This window comes from Hemitrygon akajei, chromosome 1, assembly GCF_048418815.1.
Source record: "Hemitrygon akajei chromosome 1, sHemAka1.3, whole genome shotgun sequence".
Classification (NCBI taxonomy): domain Eukaryota; kingdom Metazoa; phylum Chordata; class Chondrichthyes; order Myliobatiformes; family Dasyatidae; genus Hemitrygon; species Hemitrygon akajei.
In genome coordinates, this window is record NC_133124.1 from 215,948,140 (window position 1) to 215,971,804 (window position 23,665).

At 43.5% G+C, this 23,665-nt stretch overlaps 2 protein-coding genes across 5 annotated transcripts in view; one reads left to right on the forward strand and one right to left on the reverse strand.

The window, feature by feature from the left end:
• LOC140735645 (2-oxoglutarate dehydrogenase complex component E1) overlaps positions 1-12,167 on the reverse strand; it is a 120,912-nt gene extending 108,745 nt beyond the window's left edge. For all 4 annotated transcript variants that reach the window (XM_073060952.1, XM_073060933.1, XM_073060961.1 and 1 more), the window contains exon 1: positions 12,036-12,167. The gene's annotated coding sequence lies outside the window, so the exon portion shown is untranslated. The remainder of the gene's footprint in view (positions 1-12,035) is intronic.
• stard7 (StAR related lipid transfer domain containing 7) overlaps positions 11,940-23,665 on the forward strand; it is an 82,592-nt gene continuing 70,866 nt past the window's right edge. Inside the window, exon 1 of the mRNA XM_073061024.1 lies at positions 11,940-12,019. The gene's annotated coding sequence lies outside the window, so the exon portion shown is untranslated. The remainder of the gene's footprint in view (positions 12,020-23,665) is intronic.

The following is a 23,665-nucleotide window of genomic DNA, read 5'->3' on the forward strand; positions in this document are numbered from 1 at the left end:
GATAATTACATCAGTGTTTTTGATTTAGGAAGAATCCATAAGACAAAGGAGTTTGGCTATTTGACCCATTGAGTCTGCTCCGCCATTCAATCATGACTGATTTATTGCTCTTTTTAACCCCATTCTCCTGCCTTCTCCCCATATCCTTTGACACCCTTACTAATCAAGAACCTACCAACCTCCCAATGATTTAGCCTCCACAACTGTCTGTGGCAATGAATTCCACAGATTCACTACTCTCTGGCTAAATTCCTCCTCATCTCTATTCTAAAAGGGCCATCAATATATTCTAAGCTTATGCCCTCTGGTCCTAGATGCCCCCACAATAGGAAACATCCTCTACACCTCTATTCTATCCAGTCTCAGGTATTTGATCTGTTTCAATGAAATCCCCCAGCTCCTCTTCTAGACTCAAGTACAGGCCCAAAACCATCAAGCTCTCATGTTAACCGTTTCATTCCCCAAATAATTCTCATAAACCTCCTCTGGTCTCTCCAATGCCAGCACAAATTTTCTTAAGATATGGAGCTCAAAACTGCTCACAATACTCCAAATGTAGTATGACCTTGTAGTGCAGAGTATTAATATGTAGTTTTGTATTCTAGTCCTATTAAAATGAAAGTTGCATTTCCCTTCCTTACCACAGATTCAACCTGCAAGTTTACCTTTACAGAATGCTGCAGTGGGACTCCCAAGAGGATAAAGTTGCTACATATCTGAAGTAAGTTAAAATTAAAATCAGGATAGGAACTCACCAAAACAGTAAGAACAAAAGCACAGGAATCTTAAAGATAGATAGGTACAGTGCAAACCAGTCTTGACCAGTTCAAATAACTCTTTATATTCTCAGAGTGACATGCACAAAATTCCCAATGACATCAAGATGGGTAGTAGCAGAGTAGCTTCATAGTCATTCTCTTTGACAATAACAGGAGAGGATTAGAAGGAAAGCAAAAAGAAACTGTAGTACATTGTTCATTAAAAAGTATAAAATTTGATTATTCTCTAGAGGAAAGCTGCCCTCATACGTAGAAGTTATGCAGCATCTGTACACCCATCTAAATAGACTACACTCATGAATAGTTAAAACCATTCTGGAGAAGTCAGAGTTTATTGTCTTGTACAAGTACGCGCAGTAAAAAGAGAAACTTCCAGGATCACAGTAGGTATCATAGGAGACAATATTCACAAGTACAAATTATACAAGAAAGAACACGATTAGAACAGAAAAAGCCCACTGTAGCACAAAGTGATCAAAGCAGTCAGATTCTGATTTATTTGCACATCAAGACAAACAGTGAAATGCCTTATTTGCATTAACAACCAACACACCAAAGGATGCACTGGAGGCAGCCTGCAGGTCCTGCCACGCATTCCGGCGCCAACATAGTGCCCACTATGCTCAGCAACAAAGCCATATACCAAGGTAACAAGCTCAAAAGGCCTCTGGAAGAGTGCATTATATGCTGCTGTCTAATTTAACCAGAATCACAAGGATTAAAAAAAAAATCAAAATACAGAACACCATGAAATATTTGTAATTCTCAGCAAGTCTGTGAAGAGAGTTAAATGTTTCAAGTCAAGGGCTTCTTCAAAACTGGGAGTTTTAAAACAGATTAAAGTTTCCCCTCCGCTCTAAAAGCTTTCAAAATCTGTCCCAACTTTCCTTTCAGTTACAATGTTCTAGCAACAGTTTTGACAGTCTCCACTGAACAATCACATCTTTCCTGTAACATAGTGACCAGATTGTACAGTTCTGTGTAAACTCCTGTCTGTATTTTATACAACACCAAATGAAAAAGAAATGCATTCAAGTAACCACCTTTAAAAAATTTGCCCTTCTATTTAAAAATCTGAAACATAAAGAAACAACTCCTCCTCCACACGTTGTCTATTTCCTTGCTTTATCAGGCCACACCCCAACTCAGACTTCCATTCCCTATGTTTCAGCCAAGTGGACCAATTTAATTTTACTGCAGTTTAAATCATTCCATCTGACTCTCAACTTGGCAGCTAACTTATCTCTCATACACAAACTTCTTTATTGTGCCCCTCACAAGGTCCAAATCACTGACATTCTGCACAACCAGTTGAATCCTGTTAAATACCACTATAGACATTCAAGCATCTTCCTAACTTTGAATTCCATCTGCTAATAGGTCTTTAGACTACCTTACTGGTTGGGCCCTGTCAAAATCCTCACTGTTTAGACCATATCCCTCCAGTGGTATCATCAAGTCTGTTAGCTCCTCATTGTTAATAAGACAAAATTAGCTATGGAATTCCTCACACTCATCCTGAACTGGACTCTTATGGATTGCTTATCTATGACCTTATATTTTCCAATTACCTCATCAGTCTTAACGGAAACATCCCAAACAAGTTCATTGACCCCTTGGTTAATGGTAGGGGTCTATGGCATTAAAAAAAGGTTGGGAACCTCTGGTCTAGAGTAATTCACAAAATGCTGGAGGAAATCAATCAGTCACACATCAATGAAAAAAAGAACAAAAGTCGACATTTCATGCCAAGACCCTTCATCAGGTCTGGGAAGAGGGAAGAAGTCAGAATAAGAAAGTGGAGAAGCTACAAGGTAACAGATGAAGCCATGTGAGGATGTAGATAGGTGGGGGGGTGGGGAGGATGACATGAGAAGCTGGGAGGCGGCAGGTGGAAAGGGTAAAGGGCTGCAGAACAAAAATAATCTGATTGGAAGACGGACCATGGAAGAAAGGGAAAAAGGAAGGACACTAGAGGGAGGTAATAGGCAGGTGAGGGAAAAAGATAACAAGAGGGGAGAATAGAAGAAGAAATGCGGGGGGGGGAAGGAGGAGAAAGAATCTGGCTGCAGAAAGTCATAATACTCAGTTTTATACATATATTTCTCAACCTGCAACATCAAGTTTAAACTTTATGTCATGAACTACTGCCATTAAATTATAGTCCTGGAAGGAAAAATATTATGAACTGCACGTGCTTGAAATCCAAAACAGTGCTGGAAACACTCAGTAAATCAGGTAGCATCTACAGAAAGCAGAAATATTCAGATCAAAAATTCTCTATTAGAAATAGAAAAGGAAAAGCAAGTTAGTGTTGCGTTGTAGACAATGTTGGGGAGGGACAACTGCTTGCTGCAGAGTTTACCAGGAACATCACATCACATTATTATTATTATTAACACCCAATTTTGCATTTCGTAACCAGATCAAGGTAAATAAGATTCATCACACAACAAATTCTACATTATACCTGATCACATGCTACCTCCTCGTACTCATGGCAGGATACCATTACAGCATGCATCACACCTCACTATCAGATCCATCTACAGCACACAGGATCATGGGTCACACTTCACAAACAAATTTAGAGTTTCCTCATTTCTCAACCGGTTAGTGCTCACATAAGGACGTGCACTCAGTGGCCACTTCATTAACAAACAACCCCATTTAACCCATTTAAAACGACCATTGAAAACCCAATGTGCAGAGAGAGAGAGAGAGAGAGAGAGAGAGAGAGGAAAAAAAACTAATTGTACAAGCAAACTGCATTCAGAAGTGAAGTTCACAATCCCAGGCATCACTGCAGCCAATCCAGAAGTCCACAGAAGCAGAACTCAGGAAGTCTCAGTCCAGCACAAAGCCAAAGAAGCCTCACTGAGCAGTAAGCCAAACTAGCCGGTCTCTCACCTCCAAGCCCATCACCCCGACCATTTTAACCTGGCCTAGTGCTTAAATCACCTAAATCTTGGGTCGTTCTTTATCAGCCTCTGGCTCCAAAGCCTCAATAAGGCTTGCGCCCCACTTTTCCAATTCGGCTCAGCTCTTAAATTGATCAAACCTCACAAACCTCCTCAGCATCGAATTGCCTACAAGTTCACTCCAGCAACTGTCCCACCCCAGTGACACTCCAGCCACACTGTAAAAAAAATGCCAGATCATACAGGTGATTCCTCAAAGAGGACCACAGCTTTGTCATTGGGCTTGGAAGCTTGCATGCCATAATGACTCAGAACTATGCTGGCTGGAGTAAAGACTTTTGGTAGGGTCACCCATACCAAACGGTCAAAGAGTAGAGGCCAGATTAAGCGTGGTCCACCAGTCCTCCAGATTCAGGGGTTCAGCTCAGGGTTAGTAACCCTGTCTGGTAAATCAAAGTTGTTACAGAAACAGCAAAGAAGAATCCTTCTACACCCAAGTGAGAGGCTTCACCCAGGACTTGCTAAAGACAGTAGTGAAAACTAAGAGGAAGCTACTGACATGATGAAGGAAGCCCTGAACATCACCGGAGATAGTGGATCTTCATTGCTGCCCTAAATGCCAAAGTGTAATGGGTAGCAAGTATGTACAGGTGATTCCACTCAACACCAACAGGAAGCCACAAGCCAGTTTGTACCGATCGTTTACCAGCTGAAGTGTGAATAGTGAAGTATTTTGTTGCATCAGCCACTAGAAAGTTGTCACTCAAAACAGAAAGTAATGCCATCTTAAACCTGATTCGTTAATCAATGCATTAAAGCACGGAAATATGATCAAGAGGTTCAGTTGTTTTTCAGAACATCAGAATGGGGAAGAAATGTGAACAATCGCTGGTGTCAGATGGGGTGGCTTGAGGGTCTCAAACTGCTGGCCTCCTGGGATTTTCATGCACAACAATCTCTAGAGCAGGAGTTCCCAAACTTATCCTATGGAGCCTTACTATTAACTGTGGACCCCTGGTTGGGAACCCCGCTCTAGAGATTAGAGAGAATGGTATGAAAAAACAAAAAAAATTCCAATAAGCAGCAGTTCGCTGGACAAAAAAGTGCTTCTGTGATGTGAGAAGTCAGAGGAGAATGGCCAGACTGGTTCATGCTGATGGGAAGGTGACAGCAACTCAAATAACCATGCATTTCAACAGTGGTGTGCACAAGAGCATCTCTGAATTCACAACCAATCAAACCTTGAAGTGGATGGGCTACAGTAGCAAGACCACAAGAGGTGCCTACAGGGGGTATCTAATAAAGTGGCCACTGAGTGCAAGGCTACACGACAGCAACAGTAGCACCTTGAATTGTCACATTTATAAACAGTAGATTTGCAAAATGAATTTTCTGCTGCAACACTAGTGAATTTGGAGGCATTTCCTTTTTCTTTAATCCATTCTCCCCTGAAGAATCCTTGGTTTATTCCATTTTCTCAACAAGCATTTGGGAATTTGATCTCATGTCAAACTTGTCATTTTCAGCCACTCTAGCAATCAGCTGTCAACCACTTCAGCTCATTTTCATCCTGATTTATCAGCTCCAGGTTCTATGAATACATTACAAAGTAAAGGGAAAATCATATTTTAAAACTTAGTTTTGAGGATGTAATAAACAGACCAAAAACAATAGGTACACCACAGGTCAATAACAAGGTCTCAACCAGATCAACTTCCTAATTATAAACCCTAACCTCTTGTTATTTTGTTCATCACGATTCACCAATGGAAACACAGGAGTGTATTTGGATTTCCAGAAGGCATTAATCAGCTGGCCCTTGTACAGTTACTGCACAGGGCTGGAAGGAAGAAATAGCTAACTAACAGAAAACAAAACAGGGATGGATAGGTCATCTTTCAACCAGTAATCAGTAACTAGAGTGTGCCACAGAAATTAATCTACAGTGACAATTTGATCAAAGGGACCAAGTGTACAGGTACCAAGTTTCTTACAATACAAAAAAAAATAGGTGGCCAGTTGTGAGGAAGTGACAAAACCAATGAAGAAATTCAGCTAGTGAAAAAGACAGGATGAGACCTTAAAGAGGAACAGCAAGGTTTAGAAAAAGAATGGAATTATATGAACATTAAGAATTTATAAAGAGGATACATACACAATCCAGAGGGTGGCAAATCACCAGAAGACTGTGGAGACAGTCACTTTCTACATTCAAGGTCAACAGTAACAAACATTAAACTAAATGAGTACCAGCAGAAGGCAGGAATGTGATATTAGAGCCAAGATTGGTTCAGCCACATTCATATTGAGTAGTGGATATCCAACAGACTGACTAGCCTACCCTGTGTGTTCTTACAGCAATCACCTGTGATCTATTATCTGGTCCCAAATTGTCATCCACATCCTCCATTCCCAAAATAGATGGGTTTGATTATCCAACTCTCTCTACCCACCAGATACAGATATTTCACCCGTCCATTCCCTTCCAAAATAGAAACATAGAAAATAGGTGCAGGAGTAGGCCATTTGACCCTTCAAGCCTGCACCGCCATTCAGTATGATCATGGCTGATCATCCAACTCAGAACCCTGTACCTGCTTTCTCTCCATACCCCCTGATCCCTTTAGCCACAAGGGCCATATCTAACTTCCTCTTAAATATAGCCAATGAACTGGCCTCAACTGTTTCCTGTGGCAGAGAATTCCACAGATTCACCACTCTCTGTGTGAAGAAGTTTTTCCTCATCTCAGTCCTAAAAGGCTTCCCCTTTATCCTTAAACTGTGACCCCTCGTTCTGGACTTCCCCAACATCTGAAACAATCTTCCTGCATCTAGCCTGTCCAATCCCTTTAGAATTTTATAGGTTTCAATAAGATCCCCCCTCAATCTTCTAAATTCCAGTGAGTATAAGCCTAGTCGATCCAGTCTTTCTTCATATGAAAGTCCTGCCATCCCAGGAATCAATCTGGTGAACCTTCTCTGTACTCCCTCTATGGCAAGAATGTCTTTCCTCAGATTAGGGGACCAAAATTGCACACAATATTCTAGGCGCAGTCTCACCAAGGCCTTGTACAACTGCAGTAGAACCTCCCTGCTCCTGTACTCAAATCCTTTTGCTATGAATGCCAACATACCATTTGCCTTTTTCACTGCCTGCTGTACCTACATGCCCACCTTCAATGACTGGTGTACAATGACACCCAGGTCTCATTGCATCTCCCCTTTTCCTAATTGGCCACCATTCAGATAATAATCTGTTTTCCTGTTCTTGCAACCAAAGTGGATAACCTCACATTTATCCACATTAAATTGCATCCGCCATGAATTTGCCCACTCACCTAACCTATCCAAGTCACCCTGCATCCTCTTAGCATCCTCCTCACAGCTAACACCGCCGCCCAGCTTCGTGTCATCCGCAATCTTGGAGATGCTGCATTTAATTCCCTCGTCTAAATCATTAATATATATTGTAAACAACTGGGGTCCCAGCACTGAGCCTTGCGGTACCCCAATAGTCACTGCCTGCCATTCTGAAAAGGTCCCGTTTACTCCCACTCTTTGCTTCCTGTCTGCCAACCAAGTCTCTATCCACATCAATACCATACCCCCAATACCGTGTGCTTTAAGTTTGCACACTAATCTCCTGTGTGGGACCTTGTCAAAAGCCTTTTGAAAATCTAAATATACCACATCCATTGGCTCTCCCCTATCCACTCTACCAGTTACATCTTCAAAAAATTCTATAAGATTCGTCAGACATGATTTTCCTTTCACAAATCCATGCTGACTTTGTCCGATGATTTCACCTCTTTCCAAATGTGCTGTTATCACATCTTTGATAACCGACTCTAGCATTTTCCCCACCACCGATGTCAGACTAACCGGTCTATAATTTCCTGGTTTCTCTCTCCCTCCTTTATATAAAAAAAAAAGTGGGGTTACATTAGCCACCCTCCAATCCTCAGGAACTAATCCAGAATCTAAGGAGTTTTGAAAAATTATCACTAATGCATCCACTATTTCTTGGGCTACTTCCTTAAGCACTCTGGGAAGCACACAACTACAAATCTCCTGTTAGCATTTTAAAACTGCCTGAATTACCCCTCCCCTCCACATTACTTCATAGATGTTCATCATGTCCAACCACCCAACGAAACTCATACTACAGCTTGGCAGTTCCAGTGCTTGCCACAATAGTTCCAATATTGTGTGATTACCCATCTCCAGCACTGCCTCCACCCTCAGAACCCCTCTAAATCTCTTGCCATTCAATTTTAGACAAGCCTACTGTAGACCACAAGACACTGGAGCAGTAGGACATTCAGCCTGTCAAGTCTGCTGTGCCATTCCATTATGGCTGATTGTCTTGTCCCTACTGCACCAACTGCCACCACTGGGCTATAAATGTGCAGGAGCAGTGTGTGGTTAAGTGTCTTGGTCAAGGTCACAGCTGAACCTCAACTGAGGCTCGAACTAATGACCTTCAGATTGCCAGCCCAAAGCCTTAACCACCTGGCCACGCGATTGTCCCTCTCAACCCCATTCTCCTGTTTTCTCCCCCCAAGCTTCAAATCCCTGACTAATCAAGAACCTTATCAACCTCCACTTTAAACATTCCCAATAACTTGGCCTACACAGCCTTCTGTGGTAATGAATTCCACAGATTCACCAGCATCTGGCTAAAGAAATTCCTCATCTCCTTGTATTTGGACACTGCGTCTTATGGTCCTAGACTCCCCCACTGCAGGAGACATCCTCTCCACGTCCACTCTGTCTAAGCCTTTGAATATTCAGTAGGTTTTAATGATATCATAAGACCATACGACATGGATAAATATGTTTATGATATGCTCCAAATTGCTCTGAGACATTCTATTAAAAAATTACTAGCACTGAGGTAGCTTTACATACACAAAATGCTGAAGGAATTCAACAGGTCAGACAGCATTTATGGAAATGAATGAATTTATGGAGTTGACGTTTCAGATCATGCCATTTCAGGCTATGATAGATATTAATTAATTTAACCATTAGGTGGGATTTTTATCTCTATTAGGTGATAAAGATAATTTAAGTGGGAGTGTTTCTCTTTGGAATGAAGGAGGACAAAGTGACTTGATTGAGGTGTACAAAGAGGATAAGAAACAGATAGAGTGGACAGCCAGAGATTTTATTTCCCTAGGGTGGAAATGGCTAATATAAAGAGGCGTATGTGTATATAGCAGTGTCAGAGACAAGTTCTTTACAGTAAGGCGGATGTTGCCTCCCAGGGCTGTGGTATTATTATGGGTAGGCACATGGATGATACAAAAATGGAGTGCTATGTAGGAGGGATTGATCTTAGGATTAGGTTAAAAGACTGGCACAACACTGTGGGCCTGTACCGCGCTGTAATATTCTTTGCTCGACGGCACCCGATTTCAATTCCCATTGCTGTCTGTAAGGAGTTTCTAAGCTCTCCGCATGATTGCATGGGCTTCTTCTGGGTGCTCCAGTTTCCTGCCACTGTTCAAAGACAGTTGGTAGTTAATTTATCACTGGAAATTGCCCCGTGATAAGACTTGGATTGAACTGAGAGACAGCTGGGCTCAAAGGGCCTATTCCACACATCATTATTTATTATTATGTATTTATTCCATAATAAATACAAAAAGTTAGAAATCTGAAATAAACATCAAAACATTCTATAAATACTCAACTGTTTGCCTGTTGGCTGATGTTATCTTTCAGGTCAATGACCCTGTGAGAACTGGGAGAGAAAATAAGCTACAGATTTGCCAAGAGGACAAATTGACAGAAATCACCTAGGGTCAGTTAGCTTTTTCATTCCTCACTCTTTGTGGATAAAGAAAAAACACACACACAAAAACACACGCAAAATACTGCAAGAACTCAGCAGATCTACATGGAGGAATTAATAGACAATGTTTTGAGCCAATGTCCTTCATCAGGAGTGGAAAAGAAGGGAAGAAGCAGAGTAAAAAGGTGCAGGGGATGGCAAGCAGTGCAAGTTAGAAGGTGATAGGTGAAGCCAGGTACAGGGAGAAAGGGTGGGTGGAAAGGTGGGGGGGGGGTAAATGAAGTGTGAAGCTGGGAAGGGATAGGTGGAAAAGGTAAAGAGCTGAAGAAAGAATCTGAGAGCAAGCCAAAGGAGAGGGGGAAGGAGGAGGGTCATAACTTTAGTCATCTCCATCTTGGGCACTAGCCTACAAAGTACCCAGGACATCTTCAGGGAGTGGTGTCTCAGAAAGGCATCGTCCATTATTAAGGACCTCCAGCACACAGGGCATGCCCTTTTCTCACTGTTACCATCAGGAAGGAGGTATAGAAGCCTGAAGGCACACACTCAGTGATTCAGGAACAGCTTCTTCCCTTTTGTCATCTGATTCCTAAATGGACAATGAACACCACCTCACTTTTTAAATAAAAATTATTTCCATTTTTGCATGATTTTTAATCTATTCAACATACTGTAATCGATTTACTTTTTTTTTTAAAAAAAAACTTTTTCTTCCACATTACGTATTGCATTGAACTACTGCTGCTAAGTTAACAAATTTCACCACACTTGCCGGTGATAATAAACCTGATTCTAAGTATGGACAACAGAGGGAGGTGATGGGCAGATGAGGCAATAGAAGAACTGAGAGGGGAGCTAGAATGGCTAATGGAAAAAGATTGAAGAAGTGGGAAGGAGAACTGGAAATAGGAGAAATTGCATACTAAATTAAATGAATTAGGATATGGCAGGTTCAGGTTGTGGTAATAACAAGAACTGAGCCAGTATCACAGATATATTGCCAATTCCAATAAAAACAGAAAGCTCAATACCCAAAGTTGCAGAATTCAATTACAGGTCCAGAAGTCTGCAACACTCCCAAACAGACAAGGTGCTGTTTCTCACCTTATGATGGATGCTACGACAATGCAGGAGACAAGACAAAACAAGACTGAACTAAAGTGACAGGCAACAGGGAGTTCTGAGTCACCGCTGCAGACTGAACGCAGATACAGTGAAGTTCTGCATTCGGTTTATCTTTGTAGAGAAGAAAACATTGTGCACACAGAACACAAAACAAATAGAACTTCATTCTTTATACCACATTCCTAAAATGGAAAGGGATAATCTTTAAAATTTATCTGGCAAAACAGTTGTTCAGCATCAATAAATTTAACCTCAAAAGAATGCTAAAAATTAGAGCAGTAAGAAAAGTAAATATACAGTATGTTACCTTGTGATTTCTTGCAAGCATTTACAGGAAAGTAGTATGAAATTTATTTTAAAAAATGAACAAAGATAGCAAATTGTGCAAATAAAGATATAATATTGAGCTCGAGCTCTAGAGTCCTTGATAGTTGTGGAAGATAGGAGGGTTTATAAATTGCCGCTGGGTATTTATGTCAAGTTTATATTTCGCTCACAGCTTCAATAAAACTTCTTAAACATCAGAATCTTACTGAAAATTCAGGCGCTGCGACATTGCACAGTGTACGGGCAGGGAAGACTTGCATCAGACTGCTCGCAATCCAATGCATGCCCAAGCAGCGCTTTTTTTTTGAGCAAGGCAGTTGCAGGAAACGAAACTGACCTCCAATTGACAAAGGGATGGGAATGGTATCTAGAGGTGGTGGTCTCTTGGGGTTAATGGCAAGTTGTCAGCCCAGGCGTTGGATCATATTCGCATCAAACACCGGGGTCCAGACAGATTGTAACCATCGTGGTGGGGGGTGGGGGGGGGGGGGGAGGAAGAAGAGAAAAGATCGGCGAGGCTCCTCATGTACAGCGGGCTCCGGCCAGCCGAAAGTCTGGGGCTGGAAGGCACACCGAACGGCCGGAGTGTCCGAGACCTTCACACCTTCCCCCACCCCACCAGGGGCCAAAGGCAAATTGAGGCCACCGGAATGACCGAGTCAAGGATCCAAAAGCCACCCTGAGGATATCCCCCTCGCCACGAGCAAATAACGCAGTGGCCACAGCCAGGCTTGGCTCCGGCCACTCGTGCCAGATACCCGGCTGAGTGACCTTGCGGAATGGCCCCAGGGCCTCAAGTCAGGCGATCCGCGCACCTCCAGCCAATTCCGCCCTCCCAGCCGGAGATCCCGCCTTTCATTCCTTACACCGCCGAATGTAATTGCACCCATCACCTGCCAGTCAACGCCGGCAGCGCCAACAGACGGACTCCCATTGGCCAGCCAGGCTGCCAATCCCCTGATGTGATCACCACTTCCCGACCGGGTGGATCAGTCCGGCGATTTCAGATCGTTTTTTTGGTTGAACAAACGCTAAGAATACTCCGCAGCGAACGTAAACTCACGCAGGTAGAGTCAATGTTACCTAGTCCAGGGCGCCTCGCTATTCCGAGAAGCTTGCGATGAAGTAACCGCTGCCGAAGATACCAATCCCTCCGCGAGCCGGCTTTGGCGAGAAATGACATGGAAAACAAGGCGCGCGAGCTGGGTTAAGACCCAAGGCGCGCCGAGCGTCGTGACGTCAGTCGGAATGGGCGTGGTCTGAATCCTGGAATGGGCGTGGTCAGTGGTCACCCTGCCCCTGCTCGGTCAGGTAACGTGTGGCGGCCGTGCAGGGAGTTGGTGTTGGTCCTGGTCCATGATTGTGATCTGTACCGAAACACGGGGAAAAGCTTCACACACACAAAAGGCTGGAGGAACTCAAGCAGCATTTATGGACATGAATACTGTAAACAGTCGACCCTGAGGGACTGAGAAGGGAGGGGAAGAATAAAAGAAATAGGGAGGATAGCTGGAAGCTGATTGCTGAAACCAGGTGGGTGGGAAAGGTAAAGGGCTGGAGCAGAAAGAATCTGATAGGAGAGGAGAGTGGACCATAGGAAAAAGAGAAAGAGGAAGGTACCGGCGGAAGAGATAGACAGGTGAGAAGAGGTAAAAGGTCATAGTGGGGACGAGGGAGGAGTGGGTTTTTTGTTATTGGAAGAAGATAGCGGTATTGATGCCTTCAGGCTGGAGGCTATCAGACGGAATATAAGGTGATGTTCCTCCATCCTGAGGGTGGTCTCATCTTGTCACAAGAGGAGGCCATGGACCTACATGTCAGAATTAAAACGATGGTCACAAATCCTGTGTTTGTAGATCCAAAAGTTAGTCACCAGTGTGACACAAGAGCAGGGAGCTTTTTCATGAACACACACAAAATGCTGGAGGAACTGAGCAGGTTGGGCAGCATCTATAGAGACGAATAAGCAGTCAGTGCTGAGCCCCTGGAAAGGGAGGGGAGAGCAGAAGCCAGAATAAGGTGAAGGGAGGAGACGGAATACAAACTGCCAGGTGGTATGCAAGACTAGGTTCTAGTTCAAATTTATTGTTATCTGACTACAAACAGTACTGTAAAAGTCACAGGCGTGTGTGTGTATATACATATAGCTAGGGTGCCTTAGACTTTTGATCAGAACTACATTTGTCAACGTGGAGCAGAGAGGGAGTTTGTAAACTTGGTGAGGGTGGAGTGCCGTGGGAGGGGTGTTGGATAGGTGGCCAGGGGCAGGGGGCGCGTGGGTGCAAGCACATTCAGCCCTCGGACACCAGACACCTCAGATTCCAGGCAGCTGGTTTATTGGTCGTTGCAGAATGTCTTTCTCCCTTCCCCTTTTCCCAACCATGGTTCCCTTCTCCCGTTCCCCTTCCCACTCTCTGTCCATAATAGAGACCCATATCAGAATCAGGTTTACCATCACTCACATAGGTCATGAAATTTGTTTTTTTCTCTTTTTGCGGCAGCAGTACAGTGCAATACATAAAATTACAACAGTACTGTGCTATGTATGACAACAGTATTATATTACATTGCCATGTATTACCACAGTACTGTGTATGAGCTGTGTATATATGTGCCAAAGACTTTTGCACCATTCTGTATATACAACCAAACAAAACAATGATCCTCTGAACCACGATGCTCCCACAATACATATATCATACACAGCACATAAGACAAAATATTACCACAAATAAGTTAATAAATATAACTCAAAATGCAAATAAAGTGCACAGGACGAGTGGACAGTAAACAGCTCGCTGTCCTAGTGATGAGAGACCTTGCTGATGGCAGGGTATTCATTAGCCTCACAGCCTGAGGGAAGAAGCCGTTACCCACTCCTGATGTTTCTGTGCTTCCTTCCTGACGATAGTGGGTCAAAGAGTTTGTGGGATGGGTGGTAGGTGTCCTCAACAATGCTTCAGGCCCTTTGTCTGCATTGCTCCCTATAAATGTCACAGATAGTGGGGAGGGAGACCCTGGTGAACCTGGGCAGATTTTTCGATCTTCTGTAGGGTCTTGCCTTACAGTTTTCATACCACACAATTAGGCACCACACTGATGGTGCTCCTGTAGAAAGTTGTTAAAATGGGGGCGAGGAGTCTTGTATGCCTCAATCTCCTCAGAAAGTGTGACGCTGCTGTGCCTCTTGACTAATGAGGAAGTGTTGCGGGTCCAGGTTAGATCATTTTACGTGCACATCAAGGGACCTTGTGCTCTTCACTCTCCAGGGCAGAGCCATTGACGTGCAATGAAGAGTGGTCAACCTGTGCCTCTCTGAAGCTCACGATCATCCCTTTTATCTTGTCCACCTTGAGACTCGGCTTGCTGTTCTCACACCATTTGACAAGCCGCTCTACTTCCTTCATGTATACCTGCCTACTCATCATTGTTGGCAATGAGTCAACCACCGGGTCGACATTATCAGCAAACTTGGAGCTGGATCTGACAGTGCCATCGTGAGTCAGGTGAGGGGGAAGGTGTGTGGGTGGGGTAGGGGTGTGAGATAGGAAGCTAGGATGTGATAGGTGGAAAAGTTAAAGGGCAGAAGAAGGAATCTGATAGGAGAGGATGGTGAAGGCTGGGAAAAAGGGAAGGAGACTGTTAACACTGGGCTATTGTTTACTAATTAAATAAAGGATAGACTGAGTAATTACGGGCCAGTCAGCATATTATTAGTCTTGAGTAAATTAATGTAGAAATTCAGAACAGGTTAAGTCAGCATTTGGATAAACACAGATTAATCAAGGATGAATTTGTTAAGAGAAGGTCATGGCTGACTAGGCTGATTTTTTTTTGTACGTCAATAAGGAAAATTGGTAAAGGTAACACATTTTCGTGGTCCATGTATGCAGAAAGCTTAATTAAAATTCGATGTTATAGACTTATCAGATAAAATATGCAGATATATTTTATTGTAATTTATAATTTTTTACGTGTTGCCCTGTACTGTTGCCACAAACCAACAATATGTCAGTGATATTAACACGTACAAACAAGCTGGAGGAACTCAGCAGGTTGGGCAGCATTCGTTGAAATGAGCAGTCGATGTTTCGGGCTTTGGGCTTTCCTCTGATTGGTTTTTCACCTGGCACATTCCACCCTCCCCCCACCTTCTTTATAGGGCCCCTGCCCCCTCCCTCTTCAGTCCTGATGAAGGGTCTCATCCCGAAACGTTGACTGCTCGTTTCAACAGATGCTGCCCGAGCTACTGAGTTCACCCAGCTTGTTTGTACTTGTTGATTTGACCACAGCATCTGCAGTGTACTTTGTGTCAGTGATATTAACCTGATTCTGATTTTGAGGCTGCTGAGATAGACAGAAAATGGCAAATCAAGTTTGAGATATTTGAATTTGTGTTGGAGGACTGGAAATATAAGAAATAGGAGCAGGAGTAGGCCATCTGGCCCGTTGAGCCTGCTCTGCCATTCAATAAGATCGTGGCTGATCTGGCTATGGACTCAAATCCACCTACCTGCCTTTTCTCCATAATATCCAACCTTATCTTAAATATATTTAGTGAGGTAGCCTCCGCTACTTCTCTTAACAAGGAAAGGGAGAGCAAAGCACATTCACAGATATCCCAAGGCAGGAGGAGAATACGTCGAAAAAATTAGTGAGAAGGTACAAGATGCTTAGGCATTAAACCTAAGAGTAGAGAGGCAAACTGTAGCAAAAGCCAGTGCTGAAGGAGGTTCTCTGCCTGAAACGTCGATTGTTTATTCATTTCCACAGCCTGACCTGCTCAGTTCCTCCAGCATCTTGTGTGAGTTACTTTGGATTTCCAGCATCTGCTGAATCTCTTGTGTAGGGAAAAGCCTTAGGAACTACCATGGACAGGCTGGTCACATGCAAGAACAAGAGAGGGAAAAAACAAAATCAGTGGGAAGAGGTGGAGAAGTTTTTGACGAAGGATTAATGGGTTTTGGGTTGTTTTTGTTAGATCAGTGGAGGGAGGTTGCAGGAAATTTATCAAGCCAAGAGGTCTAAGATAGGTGTAAATAACGAACCTATGTGGGCTGAGATCCATCATCAGGACTCCTGATGAAGGTTCTTGGCCCGAAATGTCCACTGTTTCCTTTTTTCTATTGCTGCTGCCTGACCTGCTGAGTTCCTGCAGCATTTTGTGTGTTGCTCTGGATTTCCAGCATCTGCAGATGTTCTTGTGTTTGCAATCTAAGGGAATCCCATTCTCATGACAATGATGCTTTATACAACTTCAACACAAAGTTAACAACAAATGATTAACTGCTGTTTTAATTGCTGTAATCACCTACTTTAACATGTTGAAAATAGTCTGGTAAATTTACAGAATTACATCTTTGCAATGGAAGCACAACCTAACTAGTAGAACTTAAAATATTCAGAAGTGTGCTCGTTTCAAAAGCCAGACACTTTTGTTACAGTGTTGAGGCATATCTTGAACTGTGTGTTAAGTGGCAGGAGTACAAATAGTTGAAACATTAATCTGTTGTCTTTTCCTATGGAGTTCAAATGGGGCAAATTCAGAATGATTGGTTTCACAAGCACGAGAAAAGCTGCAGGGACACCAGAAATCCAGAGCAACACACACAAAATGCTGGAGGAACTCAGCAGGTCAGGCAGCATCTATGGAAAAGAGTAAACAGTCAGCGTTTTGGACCGAGACTCTTCATCAGGACTGGAAAGGAAGAGGAGAGTTCAGAGTAAGAAAGTGGGTGGTGGAGGGGGCAGAAGAACTATAAGGTGATAGGTAATAGGTGAAACCTGGGGAGGGGGAGAGTGTGAAGAAAGGAGCTGGGAAGTTGATTGGTTTCACTGGCAGGGATACACCTTTACCAATGTGCTAATGGCAGGAGCATTCATAGGAAATAGGAGCAGAATTAGGCTATTCAGCCCGTCAAGTCTTTCACTGCCGTTCTATCATTTTAACCCCATTCTCCCACCTTCTCCCTGTAATTTTTGATGCCCTTACTAATCAACCTCCACTTTAAATACACCCAATGCTTGGCCTCCACAGCCATCTGTAGCAATGAATTCCACAGATTCACCAGCCTCTAGCTTAAAGAAATTCCTCCACATCATTGTTCTAAAGGGATATCCTTGTCTTCTGAAGCTATGCCCTCTGGTTGTAGACTTCCATTTTAGTTAGAATCATAGAAAAGTACAGCATGGAAACAGACTCTTTGGCCCATTGAGTCCATGCCGAACCATTTAAACCACTTACCCCATAATAAGACTATCCATGGTTCCAAGGTTGTCAGGCCAAGGAGTGGTAATGGGGACAAGCTCCCACTACCTAAAAGTGCTCCTCACGGCATGCGCCTCAAATAGCCTCTGACAACCAAGCCCAACTCCTGGCCTTCTCATGTGGCTTAGCCTCTAAGCCCAGCGGAACTGTTTCTACTGACAGGAGAAGGGGCAAAGGCAGGTCCTGACGCCTTAAAACCAGTGCATCGGGTAGGTGGAGCTCGTCAGCCTGGGAAGGCAGTCCATCTAGGAGAGGGAAAACCTCTGCTGCCTTGCAGCCATACCCACTCATGGGAAAGGCTTCAGGAATAAACCCTGAGGGCAAATCCGGAGCTGGAGTCCCTAAGTCAGTCCGACGTTGCCTTCAACCTTGCTCTGTTCTGCGATGACACTGGTGCCAAGCTGTATCGGCCCTTCCCTTCCCTTGGACAACATCGGTGGCGTGGAGAGGGGAGGGGAGACTAGCAGCATGGGCAACTGCCGGTCTTCCATACAACCCTGCCCAGGCCTGCACCCTGAAGAGGACACTCCCAAGACTTTCCAGGCACAGATCCATGGTCTCGCGAGACTAACAGGTGCCATACACACATGCTATCCATAATTTCGCAACTCCAGCATAATTCCTAACAAAGGTTATTTGTAATTTATTACCAGAAAGTGGATACAAAATCCAACATACCTGAATGTTGTGTTCATATTTAAATGAACACAAAATGCTGGAGGGACTCAGCAGGCCACCTATGGAGTGGAATGAACAGTTGACGTTTTGGCCAAAGATCTTTCATCAGGACTGGAAAGGAAGGGGGGAAGAAGCCTGAATAAGAAGGTGGCGGGGGGAACAGAAGGAGCACAAGCTGGCAGGTGATAGGTGAAGCCTGGTGGGGGGGGGGGGGGTAGGTGAAATAAGTGGCTGGGAGTTGATAGGTAGAAGAGGAAGGAATCTTCTTCAAACATGTTAATTCCAATTCCCATTCCCATTCAAACATTTTAATTCTGACTCCCATTCTCATTCTGACATGTTGGTCCATGGCCTCTTCCAGTGCCACGATGAGGCCACCCCCTCAGTGTGGAGGAGCAACACCTTGTAGTCCGTCTGGGTAGCCTCCAACCAGATGGTATGGATATCGATTTCTCCTTACAGTAAAATTGTCCCTCCCACTCCCTCTTCTTCTACTCCCCACTCTGGCCTCTTACCTCTTCTCACCAGCCTATCACCTCCCGTGGTGTCGTTCCTCCTTCCCTTTCTCCTCTGACTCACTCTTCTCTCCTATCAAGTTCCTTCCTCTGCAGCCCCTTACCTTTCCCACCCACCTGGCTTCACCCATCACCTTCTAGCTATCCTCCTTCCCCTCTCCCCACCTTTTTATTCTGGTGCCTTCCCCCTTCCTTTCCAGTCCTAAAGAAGGGTTTCAGCCCAAAACGTCAACTGTTTGTTCATTTGCATGGATGCTGTCTGACCTGCTAAGTTCCTCCAACATTTTGTGTGTGTTGTTTTAGATTTTCAGCATCTGGAGAACTTCTTGTGTTTAGAAGAAGGAATCTGACAGGAAAGGAGAGTGGACCATTGGAGAAGGGGAAGGATGAGGGGCACCAGAGAGAGGTGTTGGTCAGATGAGAAGAGAAGAAGTAAGAGGGGAGCCAGAATAGTGAATGGAAAAAGAGAGAAGAAACAGGAATTATCAGAACTATATTATCTAAATATCAGAATTATCAGACAAATATGTGTCCATACCATTGGGTGGGAGGCTACCCAGACTGTATATAATGTGTTACTTCTGCAACCTGAGAGTGGCCTCATCATGACGGTAGAGAAGCCAAGGACCAACAAGTTGGCATGGCAAAGGGAAGTAGGATTATAATTGGCCACCACTGGGAAATTCCACTTTTCTCAGTGGATGGAGTGAAGGTGCTCAACGAAGCAGTCCCCCAATCTACATTGGGTCTCACTAATGTAAAGAGGCCGCCCAAAACCTGAATGAACACTTAATATGATCTGATATATGTGGCAATGCAGTAGGAACAGGATCAGTCTGATTGCTTATTTTACAGACGGCTTATTATACATGCCTATATAATCCCAGACCATGTTGTAAACATCTGTGATTCCTTGCTTGACCGGCTGATCTTTGCTCTCCCATAATTTTGCAACAGACTTGCCAAGATCAATAACAGCACCCCTTTGAACATCAGCTATCGCTCTCTGTGCTCTGGGCACTGCTGAGAACTTAACAATGATGGCCTTTCTGATCTCTGGACTCTAACTTTGTTTAGATAAGCCATCCAATGATAGATAGCAACAGGAGGTGTTTCCTTTTCTGTTGCATGTGATTGGATGCAGTGGAGGGGCGGGAGTTGACTGAAAGACGTGCTGAAGATGTCAGTTGTTTCAGGTACACTCAGTGGCTACTTTGCCAGGTAACTCTTGTACCTAATAAAGTGGCCATAAATGTACGTCCATGGTCTTCTGCTGCTGTAGCCCATCTACATCAAGGTTCAAAATACTGTGCATTCAGAGATGCTCCTCTGCACACCACTGTTGTAATGTGTGTTTATTTGAGTTACTATCGCCCTCCTGTCGGCTTGACCCAGTCTGGCCATTCTCCTCAACCATTAGGCTCTTGAACCTGAACAGATAACTTCATTGAACTTCACTTGGCCCATCACTGAACTGTTCTCACAACCTATGGACTCACTTTCAAAGACTCTTCATCTCATGTTCTCGATTTTTTTACTTATTTATAATTATTTCTGTGTTTTCTTTTCCTTTGTGTTGTTTTTTTGTACTCTGGTTGTCTGCCTTGTTGGTGTAGTCTTTAATTGATTCTGTTATAGTTATTGAACTTATTGAATATACTTGCAAGAAAATGAATCTCAGGGATATATATGGTGATATATATGTACTTTGATAATCAATTTACTTTGAACTTTGAGAGAATTTAAACTATCCAGAAATCACAATACTGAAAATCATTCCAGAGTTCCAGCTCCTTGGGGTTGAATCTGAATCAGGTTTAATATCACCAGCATATGTCGTGAAATTTGTTAACTTTGTGACAGCAGTATTAAATTCAAAGTAAAATTTATTATCAGAGTACATACATGCCACCACGTACAACCCTGAGATTCCTATTCCGTGAACATACTTAGTGTTATGTACCCCGTAACTGGGTGTCTGATCAGCAGAGAAAGAAGAATCCGTTGGAGTCTGGTGGTACCAAACTAAAGGTGTTTATTAGTAAACTACACAATACAATATCAAAAATGCAAATATACATATAAAACAAGTTAGCAGTAATAAACCTAAAAGTGTAGGAATAATAATAATCAATAATAAACAAGCTCTGTCGATGTCTAGGGGTAAATGAATTGTCATAGGAAAGTATAGAGTTCAGTTCATAAATACTGAGGTGGTTATGGTTGTTGTGTTGAAATCGTTGGAGAGAGAGAGAGAGCGAGTGAGATGTAACAGCAACAGCTGCGGCAGGCAAATCTTTTGTGGCTTTCTTAACCCGTCATGTCGTTGTGGCCATTCAGTTATGACCCCTCCGTCCTTCAGCTAGACCGTTCTTCTGTGGTGGACTCGTCACTCTGGCATGAGTGGACACACACACAAGTCCCCACCGGCCCTGCAGTAACACTGTGAGCTTTACTGACCGATCTCCTGGTTCGGTCTCCGAAGCCCCCACCTTTCTGTGGGTTCCCACCACTCAGTCGGTGTCCACTGGTGTGTCTGAAGGGTGTCTCTCCAGACCTGTCTTTTATCCCCACTCACAGGGTCTCAGCTATCCATCAACTCTGAATGACCGTGTCCATAAAATCAGGCCGCTCCTGCTATCTCCTGAGGAATGTTAACGAGCAAAGTAAAGTCCTTGTAGTGGAAGGTAAATAATCCATGAAGAGTCAAAAATACAGTAAATCAACAGTCTCTCCCCCCCTCTTATCTGTAGCAGATGTTCTTGCCTGGGCTTTATCTCTCTCTCTCTCAGTAGCAGCATAGCAACAGCAATAGTTCGTAGTTCTCAGGAGGGGTGTTGGGAATGGTTAACTCTGCACCCCATTGACCATCAGGTCTGTTCATCACTCATAACATTAGGAATGCAATACATGATAAATATAGAAAAAAGTTGAATTAATATAAATAAATTAAAAATACACACACACACATATATATTTATATATATATATATATATATCAAATTATATTAAATAGTCAAATTAAAATAAGTAGTACGCATTGTATCAGAGGGATACGAAGGTAGGCAGAGGAGGTGACGTGTCTCTGCTGGTAAAGAATGATATCAAATCAGTAGAAAGATGTGACATGGATTTGGAAGATGTTGAATCCTTGTGGGTTGAGTTAAGAAACTGCAAGGGTAAAAGGACCCTGATGGCAGTTATATACAGGCCTCCAAACAGTAGCTGGGATGTGGACTGCAGAATACAACGGGAAATAGAAAAGGCATGTCAAAATGGCAATGTTAGGATAGTTATGGGAAATTTTAAACATGCAGGTAGATTTCAAAAATCAGGTTGGTAATGGATCTCAAGAGAGTGAATTTGTTGCATGCTGATGAGAGCAGGATTTTAGAGCAGCTTGTCATTGAGCCGATTAGGGGTTCAGCTATACCAGTTTGAATGTTATATAATGAACCGGACGTGATTAGGGAGCTTAAGGTAAAGGAACCTTTAGGAGACAGTGATCCCTTGAAATTTGATAGGAAGAAAGTAAAGTCTGACATAGCGGTATATTAGTGTAGTAAAAGAAATTACTGTGGTATGAGAGAGGAGTTGGCCAAAGTAAGTTGGAAAGAGATGCTGGCAGGGATGACAGGAGAGCAGCAATGGCTTGAGCTTCTAGGAAAAATGAGGAAGGTGCAGGATAGATGTATTCCAAAAATGAATAAATACTCAAACGGCAAGATGGTACAACTGTGGCTGACAAGGGAAGTCAAAGATAATGTAAAAGCAAAAGAGAGGGCATACAACAAAGCACAAATTTGGGGGAAGATAGAGGAACTGGGGAGCTTTTAAAAACCTATAGAAAGCAGCTAAAATAATTATTAGGAGGGAAAGGATGAAATATGAAAGCAAGCTAGCAAACAATATCAAGTTGGATAGGACAAGCTTTTTCAAGTATATATAAAAAAAATTAAAGAGAGATGAGAGTAGATATGGGACTGTTAGAAAATGAGGTCAGAGAAATAATAACAGAGACAAGGAGGTGGCAGATGAACTAACTGAGTATTTTGCTTCAGTCTCCACTGTGGAAGACACCAGCAGTGTGTCAGGTGTTGAATAGGAATGCCTCAGATTCAAACGTTGCCCCAACTTCAGAATGGAAACTGGCAGTCATAGTTCCTGAAATAAATTAGTTAGAAATGACTGTTTAACACACACTGGAGGAACTTGGCTGATCAGCCAGCATCTGTTGTAAGGAATCAACAGTCGGCATTTCAGGCAGAAACCTTTCATCAGGACTGACACTGCATTCCTGATGAAGGATCTTGGCCCAAAACATCGACTGTTTATTCCTTTCCATAGATGCTGCCCGATCTGCCGAGTTCCTCCAGCATTTTGTGTACGTTGCCCTGAATTTCTAGCAGCTGCGGAATCTCTTGTGTTTCAGAAATGATAGTTTATCCATAGCTGCTGCCTGACTTGCTGAGTTCCTCCAGCATTTACTGCATGTTATAACGGATTATGATCTGTTTCGTACACAGTTTTTTTCTGTAAACTCCAGAAAACTCCTCTGTTTTTCAATGCACTGATACTTGCTGAGAGACATTTCAACACTAATAATGGTCTCAAAGCCACCCTCCCCTCCACATTTCCTGCTGCTTTTGCAAAGCAAGAATCACTCCACCCTGGTCATTCCCTCTCCTCCCCTCTCCCATCAGGCAGAAGATGAGGCCACTCTCAGGGTGGAAGAGCAACAGCTTATATTCTGACTGGGTACCCTCCAGCCTGATGGCATGAATACTGATTTCTCCTTCTGGTGAACAATTTCCTCCCCTTCATCTGTTCTCCACTCTGACTTTCCCCCTGGGTCCCTTCCTCCTCCCCTTTCTCCCAGGGTCCACTCTCCTCTCCTATCAGATTCTTCCTTCTCCAGCCATTTACCTTCCCCACCCACCTGGCTTCACCTATCACCTCCCAGCTATCCTCCTCCTCCCCCCACCTTTTTATTCTAGCGTCCGAGTCCTGAAGAAGGGACTCAGCCCAGAACTCTGTGCATTTACTCTTTTCCATAGATGTCCGACCTGCATTCTGTGTATGTTGCAGAAGATAGAAATGCTTGAGAGCGTGCACCATCGGGCTCGAGGGACATCTTCTATCCCACTGTTATCAGACTTTTCATACATGAGTAAGGAGCACAGACACAGGCTCCTCAGCCCAGCAAGTCCATGCTGACCCCAGAGACTCATTTTCCTGTGTACCATCCCACT